The following is a 7,410-nucleotide window of genomic DNA, read 5'->3' as shown; positions in this document are numbered from 1 at the left end:
TATTTTAACTGAGAGGCTTAAGGATTGTTCATAAAATTATTTAAAGAACTGCAGTTAGACCATAATGAAGCAAGAACTCATATATAAGTTTTTAAAACCGCAGTTTATCTTTTTACGTTAGAAGGCATATTTCAAACCAGCCCCTTACAGTAATCAAAATAAGGGCGTGTTATCAATTAAAATGCAATAAACTATAAAATTTTATAGCAGTCGTGGCCGAGTGGTTAAGGCGTCTGACTCGAAATCAGATTCCCTCTGGGAGCGTAGGTTCGAATCCTACCGGCTGCGAATTTATTTTTAGAATCCAAAAAGGTTTAACTTCTTCTTGTGTATATTGATGTGCGTCTCTGGATGTCTTCTCTTGAATCGATTTTTGAGTGAGCAAAGTAATATCAATAAAATGGCAATTATGAAATGAAATTGTGTACGACATTCTGTTCTGTATTATACATTTTTCATTACAAATTATAAAATTGATTTGTAGAGCCTTAACATTCATTTTTTAAATTTTAAATACTAGGCCATGAAGAACATACGATATATACGATAGATCAAAAATCCTGGATTTTTTTTATGTGCTTTGTTGGGATTTTTGTGTCCTTTTTACAGGTATAGATTTTTTTAACTTCAACATTACTGGAATATTTATTGAGTAAAATTTCTATTTAAATAGGGCTGCACTAGCAATAGTGTGTCATCTCGTTATATTAAAACCTATTGAAAAATAAGTCGTATTTTTTTGTAATTTATCAAAAAGCGATTTAAAACTAAGTTTGAACTTTTTAAATTAAAGAATTTACACTTGAATCAATTCTGAGTCTAAAATTTTAGTGTTAAATGAGCTAAAATAAAGAACAATACAAAAAAGTACGTATACGCCTGAGTACACCTTACTAACTATTTGCATTTTATAAAGTGAACATGATCACCGCAATTTAAGTAACTTAAAAACACTTTAGAGGATGGTCTAAGCCTTCTGCAAGTTGACAATTAGAACTTTAAGGTTATATCACAAGTTAAGGTCCTTTTCTCAAAAAAGTTCATTTAATATTTGTTTTCTCTTTGATTGAACAAACTGCAGATTTCTGGGAAACATCTTTGTGCGGTATAAAATTGAGTGGAAACAATTATTCTCTTGTTTTTAAAACATGAGGTCAGTTATATAGTCATCTTTAAAATAGCTTTTAGATGAAAGATTGTAGTCAAGCAATTCGTAAATACTTCTATTTGTTGAATCTCTAGTTCTTGTTAAAAACCTATTCTTCTTTGTCATCTCCTGTATAGGTCTGATCTATTTTCTATTTAAGAGTAAACAGACGGCCGCAGAAAGAAGCTTAGTTACTCCAACTTTTCAACCAAAATGTTTTCTTTCTTAAAATGTCCATAGTTAGTTTTTTGGGCAGCTTCTTCTCGTCCATTTTTAATCTACTTTTATTTTAAGTGTAGAGATGAACATAGGAGGAAGACCCATCTCGAGCAAGAAAATGCAATTTGAGAGCAAGAGTTGCTTCTTTTCGCAGAATTTAATGGGACCCTAAAAAATGTGACGGTAAAAATCTATTAGAACTTCCTCAACATTTTGACATCATTTTGCTTAATTGTTCAACTAGCGGAAATTTGTCCAGAGAAATGACTTTTGTTGGAGGTCCAGTTGCATCAGTTGCTGATTATTGTGGCATCAGTGGTAAATGGTTTGAGAAAATAGATAGTTTTAATATTGGTGCTTTGACTTCCTCGGACCATATGCCAATATCAGTAACCCTGACCATAAAAAAATAAACCTCTGACCCAAAAAAGAATTGCTCTTCTGCCAAAACATTTTTGGAACGATAGGGAAAAAGAAAGTTATGAAGCCAAACTTAGTCAGTTCAGTGTACAAACTGATCTATGTCAGGCAAGCACGAGTCACCAGATTGATACTTTTATCAAAGCTATACAAAAAACTCGGTCTCATTGCAGAAAGGAGAGACGTAACAAAGGTGGTTTAAAAAAAAACGGCAAAAGTCAGATCTAAATACTTCAACCGATTGAAACTAGCAAGAATACGAAACTTAAGTTTTTTCCGTGAAGGTGATGTTCAGGCAAATTAAGAACATAAAAAACTCGTAAAATAAAGCGAAATTAATACTATTTAGGAATAGCGAGTTATTTAAATAATCCTTAGGATTCTTCTGAATTTTGGAAAGTAGTGAAGGAACTGAATGGGGAAAAATTCGAAATTAGAAACAATTTGGATGCTCATATTTTGGCAAATCATTTTAAAAATCTACTCAATCCATTAGAAATTTAAGAACCAATACAATTCGCTGAAAATTTCATAATCGTTGACTCTTTACATCGGGATATCACCATAGAAGAAATTCACAGTGTTTTACATAAAGCTAAAAATAGCAAAGCCTCATTGTATGATAAAATTCCTTCTGAATTTTTCAAAAACGCTCCAAACGATTTTTTGGAAAATTTAGCAAGGACCTATTCAAATATATAACACACGGCTGAAGTACCTGAAACTTTCAGAAAGTCAATTGTATTTGCAATACAGGGGCTACTCTTTCCTAAATGTGATTTTGAAGATATTTACAGGAATTATACTGATAAGGCTTGAGTTTTGGGTTAATGAGATCAAATTTTAAAAACGAATTTCAAGTTGGTTTCAGAGCAAGTTATTCAACAACACATCACATTTTTTCCATCCAAAATATCGTAAATTATTACGCAGAAAACGGAAAAAATCTGTATTCAATATTTATTGATTTCAAAGCTACTTTCGATAGTATTGTTTTATAACTTAAATCTACTGGAGTTATTCTCTACAATTTCTAACGTACTAAGAAAACTTTACGAGAGCACCGCAACAGCTGTATTGGTCGGTGGACAAATATCAGAATTGTAAACCAAAAGTGGAGTACGTCAAGGATGTCTTTTATCACCTCTGTTGTTTGCTCTTTTTATCAACGACATAATTGACGCTTTGCCAAACGGCATTAAAACTGCAGGACTTGTTATAAAATGTATCCTATATGCTGATGATGTCGTTTTCTTTGTAGACTCCCCAGAAAGCCTTCAGGTCATAAATAGGCTAGATAAGTAATGTAAAATGTGGAAGCTGGTAAAAACTATATCAAAATCGAAAGTTATGATATTTAGAACAGGGCGAAACCGACATACACAGTAGAAATGTAAGGTGGTTTCTATATGGTGAAAATATTTAAGTTGTGAATGAATTCACTTACTAGGGAATGATTCTCACACCCCAGCTCAACCCTAAGAAACACTTTCAAAGTAAATTGAAGAAATCGTAATCTGCTATAAACCCAACCTGGAAAAACTTGTTAAGGAACACGGATGGTGCACATAGTATCAAATTAAGAGTGTTTGATGCGACTCTGAGAAGTATTATGACATATGAATGTCAGGTATGGCGATATCAGCAGTGTGATGAGGTTGAAAAACTGCAACTGCTCTTCTTAAAAAAACTATTTAGATTACCAAAATCAACACCTTATTGCATGCTGCTGCTTAAACTGGTCTTCCTCTTATTCTTATTTTCACCTGGAAAATGCATTTTGATTATGAAGCCAAAATACTTTCTTATAATGATAATCGATTACCAAAATTATTAACAAAACATAGTATAAAAATAAATATAAGTTCGTTCAGGAAATCGGAGGGTTTATCCATATTGAGTGGTATTTCGTTGCATTCTTGGGAGATAGGAGTATGAGAGAAAAGATCAGTTGTATTCTCAAAAAGCTAGATGACAAAATAAATAAATAAGACTAGGTCTAATTGAGGAAGCAAAAGGATCCTCACGTCGATCTCTGTATACAAAGCTCTGAATGAGCTCAATTATTTTACCGACAAAATTATTTAAAATTTCTATAATTTGTCACATTAGGGGAGAGCTTCTTGACTTAAATTACAAACCTTATTTTGATGACCAATCAACTTTTTGCTCTCTCTGTAACTTGCAAGAACAAGAACTACAAAGTTTCAAAAACAAGGCCATAATTTTATTTATCATTATCTTGCATTGTTTAAGGTTCAATAAATAAAGCTTTTATTATTATTATTATAATGTGACCTTATACTTGTATGGTGCAGAATTGGCTGTTGTTATAAAAACGCTAAACTTTATATTGAAGTTGATGCCTTGCTATAAATAAGCGAAATGCCCCAGGGCTCCGTTTTGTCTCCATACTCTTTCTAAATTTTATAAATGAGTATTTTTTCTAAAAATTCTAACGTTTTTAGATTCCCATCCTCATCCCTCGATTGTGGACTATAAGCTCATTAAATTTTGATCTTAACATCATTTTTCAATAGGGAATCAAAAACAGTGTATAATTTGAATCTTCGAAAACTCAATGCTATCAACTTTCGCAATAGAACCTTCCTTACTATGCATTGAGGAGACTTAAAAGCTTTCAGTTCTATGTATGATGCAACACAACCCACATGTTGTGGAGTGATCAACTATTTAATATAGCCAAAACAGCAGCTAAGTTTTTACGTTTTCTCCGACGATGCAAGAAATTTGTTACCCTTTCTGATTTAATTCGTCCAAAACTCGAGTATAATGATCATATTTGTGCTGAGCCTTTTGGATATAATTAAAAAGAGATCACAAAAAATTATAGAAGATCGTTCTCTTACCAAGATATTTGCTGCTCTTGAAGCCGCACGGTCTCATGTCTCTCATGTTTCATCGATATTTACACTAACAATGCTCTAGTGAAATGCAAGTTGTAACCTACTCCCTCAAATAATTCAACCGTAATAATCGTACTTCTAGAAAAGCTTATCAGATTGCCCTTAATTATAGGAATTCTCTAGCCGTACTACACGAATGTGGAACGCTTTCACTCATTACAATGTGCAGACATTCAAAACTAAGGAGCATCAGCATCTGCTTCGTAATCCTATCCTTCCTTCCTAATTGATCACACTGTGTTTAATCATTATAAAGGTATTCATAACCCCTTTATGTAACCTTAAATTTAATAATGCGTTTCAGTAAGTAGCACGATATCTTCAGTGGATTTCAAGGATTTCACTAGCAGATTTTCTGTAACTTTTACTCCACCCTGTAAAACGTCCTCAATGACTGGATTTGACTGGATTATTAGATAGAAGATCGGAATTGTAGTTTCCGTTTTCATTGTTTCATGAGTTTAGATAGCTTCGAAAAGCCATATAGTGTTTTTGTTGTTTAAAGTAATATCTCAAAAGTCTGGACTATCGAAACCCATGGGAAAACACCTCTATCTACCCGGTGTATGAAACTTAAAGTTATTTATGAATATCCTTCTAATTATTATTTAAGTATGATGAACTTAATTTAATTTATTCCCAGGTGCTCCTTAATTTTAAAACTCGCAGATAAAAGTGAGTGAATAATATTGCCACTTAATTGAACTGACTGAGACATTTTTTTAAAGGCTCTATAAACAGAAAGTACTATATTCTAAAACCTGTACTTTTCTTTCCGTAAACAAATAACTTAGACTTCTTTCGTTTCTTCAGAATGATAGGAACGTAAATAAAAAAGAAAGATCAAATTACCTCCCCTCCCACCCCACTTCTTCATCATCCATTTCGCAAGCTAACCTGCTTTCTAAGGATTTATAGCTATAATTTTTTGGAATTCTTTCCTGGTTTAATCCTTAATCCTCTTCGTCGTCTATAGATATGAGTATGCGAGTATAAACACTTCTTCATTCATAGTCGTTTTATTTACATATTCGTTTTTATTTTAATCCTCTACTCCACTTCTGTCTCTCCTTATAACAAGTCCTCTCCAATGACACATTCAAAATTATTAAGATGCCATAAAGGCCACGATAAAATATTCAAATTTCAATTAAAAAAGACTTGCTCCTCTGGGAGATGAAGCGAGTTAACTTGCGACTTTCGTGATACTGAAGTTGATGATGCTGAAGGGGTGCAAGTGACGATGGAGGGGGTGGGAGCAAAGCAAATAATAATTTGAGCTCTCTCTGCCTGCCATCACGCCAATTGGACCCGTTCTTATATTTACTTTGGGCTCTGACTGACGACGACGACGAAAAGAACGACACCAACGACGCAACGTTAACGATGGCTGTAAAGGAAATCAACCGCAGTTTGCGTACCTATTCGGTCCAGATCCAAGTCCAATGCAGATTCAGAGTCATCTCTCCGGGAACAGAGAACAGGAGTCACTAATAATAACATATCGCATGCATGGATTTATTAATATTGATTAATTGATGTATCATCCTCACGTGAAGTGGTGCAGCTGAAGCTGAAGCAGGAACATACCTATAACATCATCATTATATACATTAGGAAAGATATGGGAAGCCGAACCCCAGGTTCAAGCAACCATACCACTTCATGGATGATGGCAGACTGCATCATTGAACAAGAGTGGCTCTTATGTTTTTGTAATTAATGATCGATTTAATCGTCAGTTAACAGAAAAACAAACATGAACGCGATGTTGGCTTTGGCTCGTATCTTCCTCTTCCTCATCTTCAACGACAACGTTCTCATCCTCTTACTCCTCGTTGTCGTATATGTGAAGTTGAAACTGAACCTAAAGCTGAAGAAGATGCTTTTAATCTACGTCAATATGCGATTGTTGAAATAAAAATCCCAAACTAAATGGAGCATAAGAAATAAAGTGAAAGAGGCGACCATCAGGGCAGGATATACGAGTTAGCATTGAAGGATATCGCACATCATATGTGTGTGATGTTATTCTATACTTCATATGTTTGTATATCTCTATCCATATCCCTATCCCAATTTCAATCCGCCTTAAACCTTTCCCATATAATTTCACTCTTTTTGAAGCTCTAGAGAGTAAAATCATCATCATTCATTCTAACACAAATCCTTATGTGAATGTTAAAGGACAAAAACGAAAAACAACAAAAGAAGACAAAAAAAGATGGAAATAACAAGTGCCAAGAGGATACGATGAAGATGGAATATCCTAGTGCCCCCTTGAATATGGATTCTCGAAATGTGGTTTTACAATGTATTCCTTGTTCGCACAGATACTCTTTTTTCCGTTTTTGTTGTTGTCCTGCCTGCCTGCCCCCACATGGCATGTGCGCAATTATTTGTACAATGTACACAAAAATGCATAATGCGAACAGGAGCAGGACCAGGAGCAGGAGTAGCATCAAAAGCTGAAGGATAAACCATTGGCATCACAGCATAGCCAGCCACACCACATTTATACTACCTAAGTTTTATTTTTTATATTTTTTAGTAGGTATATTCTGTTATTTCCATTTGGGAAAAGGACGATAATGAGGATGCGGAGAGAGGGAAAGTTAGAGGAGAGCAGTGCTATAGATTATCAAAAGCCAACGAATGAATATACCCTGTGGAGAAAAGGACGATGTAATATTTTAT

The 7,410-nt window shown here is 34.0% G+C and overlaps 1 non-coding gene across 1 annotated transcript; it reads left to right on the top strand.

Moving 5' to 3' along the window:
• The first annotated feature begins 206 nt into the window (after positions 1–206).
• On the top strand, positions 207–288 carry Trnas-cga (transfer RNA serine (anticodon CGA)). Its single transcript has one exon. It is a non-coding gene; the product is annotated as a tRNA-Ser (tRNA).
• Positions 289–7,410: the final 7,122 nt, after the last annotated feature.

The sequence above is a fragment of the Eupeodes corollae genome, chromosome 1 (genome assembly GCF_945859685.1).
Source record: "Eupeodes corollae chromosome 1, idEupCoro1.1, whole genome shotgun sequence".
NCBI lineage: Eukaryota > Metazoa > Arthropoda > Insecta > Diptera > Syrphidae > Eupeodes > Eupeodes corollae.
Note: the sequence above shows the minus strand (reverse complement) of the source record. Positions and strands in the feature narration are given on the sequence as shown.